This window comes from Mauremys reevesii, linkage group 1 (genome assembly GCF_016161935.1).
Source record: "Mauremys reevesii isolate NIE-2019 linkage group 1, ASM1616193v1, whole genome shotgun sequence".
NCBI classification, from domain to species: domain Eukaryota; kingdom Metazoa; phylum Chordata; order Testudines; family Geoemydidae; genus Mauremys; species Mauremys reevesii.
Window position 1 is genome coordinate 14,885,192 of NC_052623.1, and position 9,980 is coordinate 14,895,171.

Below are 9,980 nucleotides of genomic sequence, written 5' to 3' on the forward strand. Positions count from 1 at the left end.
TCTATGAAGAATATGGGGTGTAATGTCACAGGGGTGAAGAAACATGTGGACAGGGGCGATCCAGTGGATATAGTGTACCTGAACTTTCAGAAAGCCTTTAACAAGATCCCTCATCAAAGGTTCTTAAGCAAAGTAAGTTGTCATGGGATAAGAGGGTAGGTCTTCACATGGACCAGTAACTGGTTTAAAGATAGGAAACCAAAGGTAGGAATAAATGGTGAGTTTATGAAGAGAGATAAATAGCAAGGTCCCCCAAGGATCTGTACTGGGACCAGAGTTGTTCAACATCTTCATAAATGATCTAGAAAAGGGGGGAAACAGTGAGGTGGCCAGATTTGCAGATGATACAAAACTAAAGATCGTGAAATCCAAAGCTGAATAGGCCCTCCTTGTTCCCAGATGCATAACTCTGTGTTGGGCTGTGTGAAAATGCATTTTATTTGAATGGGCCCCATTTGCCAAACAAACTCTCCAGAACTCTCTGTATGACTGCCCTGTCCTCATCGTTATTGACCATTCTGCCAATCTTCGTGTCATCAGTACATTTTTATCAGCAGCAATTTTGTATTGACTTCCAAGTCATTGAAAAAATATTGAATAGCATCAGACCTAGTACTGATCCCTGCAGAGCCCCATTAGAAACACCCACATTCGATGAGTCCTTTGACAATTACTTTTTGAGATCTGTCAGTTAGCCATTAGCCTGTTCTCAATCCATTTAACCTGTGCTCCATTGATATTGTAGAGTGCTAATTTTTAATCCAAATGTCCTGCGGTACTTGTATGCATAAACAGGGGAATCTCAAGTTGGAGGAGAGAGGTTGTTTTACCTATGTATTTGGCACTGGTGCAACCACTGCTGGAATCCTGTGTCCAGTTCTGGTGTCTAACATTCAGGAAGGATGTTGATAAATTGCAGAGGGTTCAGAGAAGAGCCATAAGAATGATTAAAGGATTAGAACACATGCCTTGTAGTGATAGACTTTAGGAGCTCAGTCAATGTCGCTTAAAGAGGTTAAGGGTGGTTTGAGGAAAAGTCTATAAATACCTACCTGGGGAAGAAATCACTACAAATGGGCTCTTCAACCTAGCAGAGAAAGGTCTAACATGGTCCAATGGCTGGAAGTTGAAACTAGACAAATTCAGACTGGAAAGAAGGCGTCCATTTTTAACAGTGAGAGGAATTAACCATTGGAACAATTGACCAAGGTCATGGTGGATTGATTCTCCATCACTGGCAATTTTTAAAATCAGGATTGGACATTTTAATAAAAGGTATGCACTGGGCATGATTGTGGGGAAGTTCTTTGACCTGTTCTAGACAGGAGGGCCAGACTATAAAGATCCCAATGGGCCCATCTTGCCTTGGAATCTATGAAAAACAACACCTTACACAAGTCTAAGTTTGTCACGTCTATGTTTGACATGGCCCATCTTCCATAAAACATTGTTAACCTGCTTTAAATATATTCCCGTCCTTTAATTCTTTATTGATTGAATCCCATATCAGTTTGTCCATTATTTCAGGCTAACTGGCCTATAAGAAGCTAGGCCAACCTCCCGTAGCTTTTTGAATATTGACAAAACATTAGCACACTTCCAGCCTTCTGGAATTCCCTCAGGAATCCTACATTGGTTAAAAAATTAATGTCAGTGGGCCAATAACCTCCTGAGCCAGCTCTTTGAGGACTCTTGGGTGCAGATGATCCGAGCCTGCTGATTGAAAAATACTTTTGTTTGGTTCCTGCATTCAGCTGGCATCAATCCAGCCTTTCCATCTCTCTAGGAGTCTCACTTACCTCAGATCTGGCGAGCCTGATCACAGCATAAAAGACAACAAAGAGCAGATAGAGGAGGAGTGAATTCATTTCCTCGGGCTCAGGCACTAAGACACTCTCAACACAGACACTCTCAAAGGAGCAAGAAGTCCCCAGGCTACACCTGAGGGCAGGTTGCTGCTCTGGCATCAGGCAGGCGCTGATGTCATCTCTAGGTCACAATGGGGCTGCCCTCTTGCAGTCTCCCTCTAGTCTGTGAGGTGTCAATGCTGTCCTTAGATCAGGAGATGGGATGGGGCAACCGCCCAAGTGGGCTGAGCTCAGAATAAGGCAGGAGAGAGGGCATCAGGTTTCCCAGGAAAACCCTGGGTCTTTTCCGAGCTCTATGACTCTCAAGTCCTTAGGCAAGGGACATTTTTTCCCTACTTGTGGGAACTCCTAAAACCCCTGTGACTGACGCAGAATCTCCCAGCCTGAAGTGAGAAGCAGCCCTGAAGTGATTCTCTAGTGCTACCAGTGCAGAAAAACATTCCTGGTATCGCCAGCCCAAGCATTCCAGCACCATGAGCTGGGCCCCACCAAAATCATGAGATTGGCTTCAAAATAATGAGATCTTCACAAAACATTCATCTGGGGAACTCTTCATTTGCCTTCTGGTGTCTGAGCCGCTAGGGTGCACTCCATTCATGTTCTCCAGCTTCTCTTTGCAACCATGAGGGCTTAAATTTGGCTAACAAATAAAATAAAAGAAAGAGCAGAGATTCTCAGATAAATCTTTTGACTCCAGCAGTGGGCGCTTTAAGAAAAGCACCCTATATCATAAGATAATAAAGAGCCCTACCTCTTATCTAACATGTTCAATCAGTAGATCTCAAAGCACTTTACAAAGGAGGTCTGTAGCATTAGCCCCCTTTTCGAGGTGGGAAATTGAGGTACAGAGAAGAGCAGTGACTTTCCCAAGGTCACCCAGCAAGACAGTAGCAGAGCCAGGACTAGCACTTAAGTCTCCTGAGTTCCATCTAGTGCTCTACCCACTAGGCCACAGTGCATTTGAAGTAAGGGGTCATAGTCAATACATTCCTGTAGCGGTTATTTTGGGCTCTTCCAATACCATTGTTATTGAAGTTACACATTTTGACCTGTGGTCTGTGCTGGTACATGGGCATCCTTGTTAAAACGAGTTTCTCACAGCAGGTTGCATCTGAGTTCTTGTTAGGCCTGAACACAAGTTAACTGGACCATGTCTCTGATGTCCCCATGGGAAAGTTTAAAAGCCATTGAAGGCCTTGCAGTGCACTGACATACTGGGATTTTCAGAAAGCCTTTGACAAGGTCCCTCAGCAAAGGCTCTTAAGCAAAGGAAGCTGTCATGGGATAAGAGGAAGGGTCCTCTCATGGATCAGTAACTGGCTGAACCATAGGAAACAAAGCGTAGGAATACTGCATGCAGATGTGGTCTCCCCATCTCCAAAAAGATATCTTGGAATTGGAAAAGGTTCAGAAAAGGGCAACAAAAATGATTAGGGGTGTGGAACAGCTTGCATAGGAGGAGAGATTAATAAGACTGGGACTTTTCATCTTAGAAAAGACAACTACAGGGGATATGATAGAGGTCAAATCATGATTTGTGTGGAAAAAGTAAATAAGGAAGTGTTATTTACTCCTCATAACAGAAGAACTAGGGGTCACCACATGAAATGAATAGGCAGCAGGTCGAAAAGAAACAAAAGGAAGTATTTCTTCACACAATGCACAGTCAACTCCTTGCCAAAGAATGTTGGGAAGGCCAAGACTATAAGAGGGTTCAAAAAAGAGCTAGATAATTTCATGAAAGATAGGTCCATCGATGGCTATTAGCCAAGATGGGCAGGGATGCCCCACCATGCTCTGAGGGTCTCTAGGTTCTGTTTACCAGAAACTGGAAATGGATCACAGGGGACAGATCACTTGATGATTCCCTGTTCTGGTCATTCCCTCTGAAATACCTGGCATTGGCCACTGTCGGAAGACCGGTTACTGGGCTAGATGGACCTTTGGTCTGACCCAGTGTGGCCATTCTTATGTTACAGCTGTTCAGCCTCCTTGCTACCTGCTCAGTTCTCCAGTCTTCCATGGAGTCTGGATGGAAAGACAGGGTAGATGTCACCTAGTGAGCTGGGCCTGTAAGAGAACCTGTGTTCAGGCAGACAGGGGCTCCTGGGAGAGCAGAGTCAGGGCTCCGTTAAAGAGCCGGAGACAAGGGCCTGGCCTGAGTGTAACCCACCAAACTTTGATTACACCCGTACCTGTAATAATTCCATTGTATTGCAGGGACAGTGAGCAGGTTCAGTCTGTTCTGGCAGTGGAACGCCCACCTGTGGAGAACAACACAAATCTTCAAATTGGGACAGTTGGGGATGCCAGTACCCTGAGTTGCTCCGATGTGGAGGAAAGACACCACAGTGTAGTAAAGCTGCTCAGACTAAACAAAAAAAAATCCTTTTGTTGATAAGACGACAATCTGTGGGTTAACTAAGACGCCTCATAAATTGAAACATGCTCTTATCATTACAACCAGGGGCGGCTCCAGGCCAACAGCATGCCAAGCGCGTGCTTGGTGCGGCACGCGGGGGGGGCGCCGCCGCCGCGGGAGGGCGGCGCGGCGCCCGTCCGTGACCTCTCCTGAGGAGCAGCGAGAGACGCGACGACGACTCGGCGCAGCGGCGTGCCGCGCGCGTTGGGCCGCGCTGAGGCCGCTGGCGCCTCTGATTACAGCAATACAGCACATACCAGTCAAAGAAAAATAACAGTATCTAACATACAGATTTCTTCAGTACTGAAAGGTACACGGGCCACTAATCCTATGCATTGAAAGCATGCGCTGCTTATTTGGCATTTATGTCCTCACACCCTCCTGAGCTGACCAAGCAGCAAGCACTCTGTTCTTTGAATAGGCTGGGATCCTTCTCCTGGCAGTTATCCGCTTGCTGCAGGTAGCCAAAGCAGGCCTGCGAACATCAGCCCTCGGGGCAGAGATCTTCAGCGCCCTTCCAATATGGCCGTCTCTCTCTGGGGCTGGATGAACTGGTGGAACAGGTTGGCACCCTCTTTTTTTAAAATTTGGGAGTGGAATTGGCCCTCCACCCTTGGAGATGCCCTACTGAGCATATGTGACCCAAAGCGCCCTCTAGTCACACTCTGCATTTGATGGTAATAATCTTTGTACAAAATATGCCTTGTGAGGTACCATTTGAAAACTAACAACTCTCTGGTCAATCAGATCATGATGTAACATTACATAGAGAGTTATGAGTTCCCCCTGTACGACATTACTTGTGAAAACCTGACAGCCTCTCCTAGGCAAACGCTGGTAAAGAGGTCTGTCCTAAACAAAGGAATGGGGGTTTAGATAAGCAGCAAACAGGGTCATTAAGACAGCAGGGGAAGGAGATGGTAGTGAACAGAGCAATTTACATTTCAGCAAATGCAAGTGGGGGGAGGGGGAGGGAGAAGAGCACGAATAATGTTGATAGACCTTGGTTGTTGGCAGGCAGGATCCAACCTGGGACTTCTGGAGCTTAGTGCATGAGCCTCAACTGCATGAACTAAGAGCCAACCAGCTGTTAGCGAGGGCTGTAGAGCAGACTCATTGAACTGTCTCTAAATGGTCTCGGTGCCACTAGATAGGACAGAGCACCACACCCAGGAGGTGTGTGGGTTACAGACTTCCCCTCGCTGAGGAAGCACGTCCCGAGCTCAGAGACTTCCCGGTTGAAATCCCAGACGAGCCCCCACTTGTAACATTGACAGACCCCCGTTGGTGGCAAGCGGGATTGAACCTAGAACTTACTGCATGAATCTCTACCGCATGAGCTAAAAGGCTGCAGTACTCTCTCACTCACGCCCGTCACCCCAATCGGGGTATGAGCCGCCAACCACAGATCTCCAGAGTCCTCTATCCTGGGCCATTCGCTCTAGCTGGTTCCAGCACAGACACATTTGATCTCTCTCTCATTAAGTGGTCTTGGTGCCACTTGACAGGACAGGACACCACACCCAGGAGGTGTGTGGGTTACACACGGAGCCTTCACCACCAGACTTCAGGTCGCCTTCCTCACAGCTTGGATAAACTTTGCTTTGAGGGGGATCCTTTAGAACAGTGGCTCTCAACCTTTTCTGTTGTGTATTTGGTTGTCATGGTTTTTGTTCCTATGGCAACTGAGTTAGATTATTAGGGGATAGCCCGGCCAGCTTTGGCCGGTTGAGTGAGCTCTGTGTCTGTAAATAAAATGGTAGTTTTGTTAGCTGTCTGCTGTCTGGCCTCAAGTGATTTCTTCCTAAACCGGCTGCCCCCAAGGATATAACATTTTCAGTCTACTGTGCCCCTTTCAGGAGTCTGATTTATCTTGTGTAGCCCCAAGTTTCACCTCACTTAGAAACGACTTGTTTACAAAATCAGATCTAAAATACAGATGTGTCACAGCACACTCTTACTGACAAATGGATGACTTTCTCCTTTTGTCTGTATGAAATTTTAACCTGTACTTATTTCATTAGTGCTTGTTATGTAGCCTTCTGTAAAACTAGGCAAATATCGACAGGAGTTGATGTGCTCCCTAGAAGACCTCTGTGTACCCCGTGCCCCTGGTTGACAACCACTGCTTTAGAAGAATCAGCTTCCAAGACTCAATGGACTAGAAAAGAAAGAGGCAGACAACCCCACATTCTTTCACCTAAGAAAACAAAAGCACCAGCACCTTTGGGCCCCTGGAAGAGAGCCTGAGCAAGGGGAGAGCCAGTCACCATTTTGCTGGGAGACTGTGGCTGAGAGAAACCATCTTGAACAGAGCCTGTGTGAAATAAGGCATACATTGATATTGGTGAGAGTAATTAATCACTGGAGCAATTTACCAAAGGTTGTAGTGGATTCTCCATCACTGACAACTTTTAAATCAAGACGGGATGTTTTTCTAAAAGATCTGCTGTAGGAATGATTTTGGGGAAGTTTTCTGGCCTGTGTGATACAGCATTCCGGCCTTGGAATCTGTGAAAGCAAGATCTATGAATCTTGGAATCTCATGATTTGGGAGGCCTGACTTGTGATGTCTGAATGTACTGGGTCATGAATGCTCTCCTTTCCTTATTCAGAATTTATTTTCAGGGAATATAATGTACTATCGAGGAGACAGTGTGTTCCAATGGGCAGAGCACTGGCTGGGCAGTCAGGAAACCTCAGTGCAGTCGCAGCTCTGCCACTGACTTGTTGCATGAGCCTGGATGAGTCGCCTCTCTGTACCTCAGTTTCCTCATGTGTTTAATACTGCCCTTTGAAATTTCTATCCATAGAGATTCTATGGAACATGTGGATTTGCTACAGAGTTTTACTTCATTTGAATCTGCATTTTCTTTCACATATAGTGCCACTCCTCCCCGTGCACGGCCTGTTCTGTCCTTCCGATATATTTTCTACCCCGGAATGATTGTGTCTCATTACTTGCTCTCAGTCCACCAGGTTTCTGTGATGCCTATTATATCAATATCCTCCTTTATCACAAGGCACTCTAGTTCACCCATCTTATTATTTAGACTTCTAGCATTTGTGTACAAGCACTTTAAAAACTTGTCCCTGTTTATTTGTCTGCCCTTTTCTGATGTGCCAGATTCTTTTTTATGTGACTGTTTAACATCTGATCCGGCCCTTACATTATCCTCTTCCGTCCTCTGCTCCTGACTATAACCTGGAGATTCTCTATCATCAGACTCTCCCCTAAGAGAAGTCTGTGTCCGATCCACATGCTCCTCTGCAGCAGTCGGCTTTCCCCCATCTCCTAGTTTAAAAACTGCTCTACAACCTTTTTAATGTTTAGTGCCAGCAGTCGGGTTCCACTTTGGTTTAGGTGGAGCCCATCTCTCCTGTATAGGCTCCTCCCATCCCAGAAGTTTCCCCAGTTCCTAATGAACGTGAACCCCTCCTCTCTCCACCATCGTCTCATCCACGCATTGAGACTCTGAAGCTCTGCCTGCCTACCCGGCCCTGCGCGTGGAACTGGGAACATTTCTGAGAATGCCACCATAGAGGTCCTGGATTTCAGTCTCTTCCCTAGCAGCCTAAATTTGGCTTCCAGGACATCTCTCCTACCCTTCCCTATGTCATTGAGCTTTGCGAACAGGGGCTGCTAACAGGGAGTTTCGCAAGGGAGTTCTCCAGGTGAAGGAGGAGCAAATACAGCATCTGTGGGGTAAGTGACTGTCTGTAGTGTGTGTTTGTTTGTGTTTGGGGGTTACTTGCTGTGTGCTGAGCTTGTGTTTGTCAGTCTGTTTGTTTGTTTGTTTGTTTGTTTGTTTGTTTGAAGGACCATGTGCTGTGGCTGGCAGTTGGAAGCCGTGAGCTTCAAAGGAAGGTTTGAAAGCTCGAAGCCTCTGGTAATTGGCTGAGCCTTAAACAGTGGGCGGGGCATTCACTCAGGCCAGAGCTTTATAAAGCCACGCACAAGACCCCAGGCTGCTAACAGGGAGTTTCGCAGGAGTTTGGAAGGGAAGTGGGAAGAGAGCGGGAGTCCCTTGTCGGTCCTAACCCTTCCCCTGCAGTCCCCTTAAAACCTATAAACCAAACAACATTTCAAAACTCCTTTCTGTAAACCACCCTTCCATTAACTAGGAGACAATGCAGGCAGAAGCCCAGTAGCAGAGTGGGGGCTATCCAGTTTATTGCACTGAGTGTTTCATGTATGATTACCTCCCTGTGGGCGGGTGGCATATGTGTGCAGTCGGTGCAAGGAGCTCCTGCCCCTCAGAGACCATGTACGGACTTTGGAGGCCAGGGTGGAGGAACTGGAGGAGCTAAGAGAGGCAGAAAGGTATGTTGATGAGGCTTTCCGGGACACTGTAGAATTGTCCCACCTCCGCTCAGACAGCCCCTGTGCTGTTGAGGAGGAAGAATGGCCCAGGGAAGCAGAGCAGTCAGTGGGAGCAGAGGGAAACCTTCCCGTAGTTGGGACCCTCCTTCCAGATGGTGCTGGGGTTGCCTCTCGCACTGAGGTTACCTCTCCGGGGGAGGGAACTCCAGTTTCTAGGAAAAGGCAGGTGTTAGTAATGGGAGATTCGATTATTAGAAAGATAGATAGCTGGGTTTGTGATGACCGGGAGAACCGTATGGTGACTTGCCTGCCTGGTGCGAAGGTTGAGGATCTCTCGAGGCATCTAGACAGACTTATGTGTAGTGCTGAGGAGGAGCCGGTGGTCATGGTACATGTAGGCTTGCTGCCTATTAGTTTCATTTGGTGGCCCCTTGTTCTTGTATTATGAGAAGGAGTAAATAACACTTCCTAATTTACTTTCTCTCTACCACTCATGATTTTATAGACCTCTGTCATATCCCCCCTTAGTCGCCTCTTTTCCAAGCTGAAAAGTCCGAGTCTTATTAATCTCTCCTCATACAGAAGCTGTTCAATACCCCAATCATTCTTGTTGCCCTTTTCTAAACCTTTTCCAATTCCAATAGATCTTTTTTGAGGTGGGGTGACCACATCTGCACGCAGTATTCAAGGACAGGCCCTGGTAGCACATCTCTGATGAACCTGTGCTAGCAGGGAGCTGGAGAGGGTCCTAGAGCAGTTGTGGAGGCACAGGGATTGTGGGTGGGTGGGCTGAGCTCCCAGTGGATCACTGAGATCTGTGCATAACTTTGGAGATCCCTGGGTCCTTGGTCCCCCTTCACATTCAGAGAGAAGAAAGGGACCTCCCCTCCTAGAAAAATCTGAGGGAAATTTCCATATATGGAGCCTTGTGGAATTTCCCTGGCCTGCCCTGAAACCTGGGTTTCTAATGCAGGAGAGGGGACTGCTGGGGGAAAATCTGGTCCTATATTATAATAATTATATTTTATTATATTTTATTTCAGCGAGATCACAGCTGTGACAACATCATTGTTACCACTCGGCCACCCCCAAGGTTTCCTTGTGACTGATTGGAACCATAAGGAATAGAGCCTGCAGCAGGGCTGCCACTGCAGTCCAGCTGGATAGCATCACCACACATCCCCTGTGATTTGGCTTCCTGCAGTTTGCCCTTGACTGTCACAGGGGTTACAGCTGGTGCACACGAAGCCAAGCAGCTGAGGTTCCCTGCTGGCCAAGTGTCCCCCAAGGGAATGTGCAGACATGCTTCATAAAGACAGTAGCCTCCCTATCTGAACAGATGCTGTCTGCTGCCCATGCAGCCTCT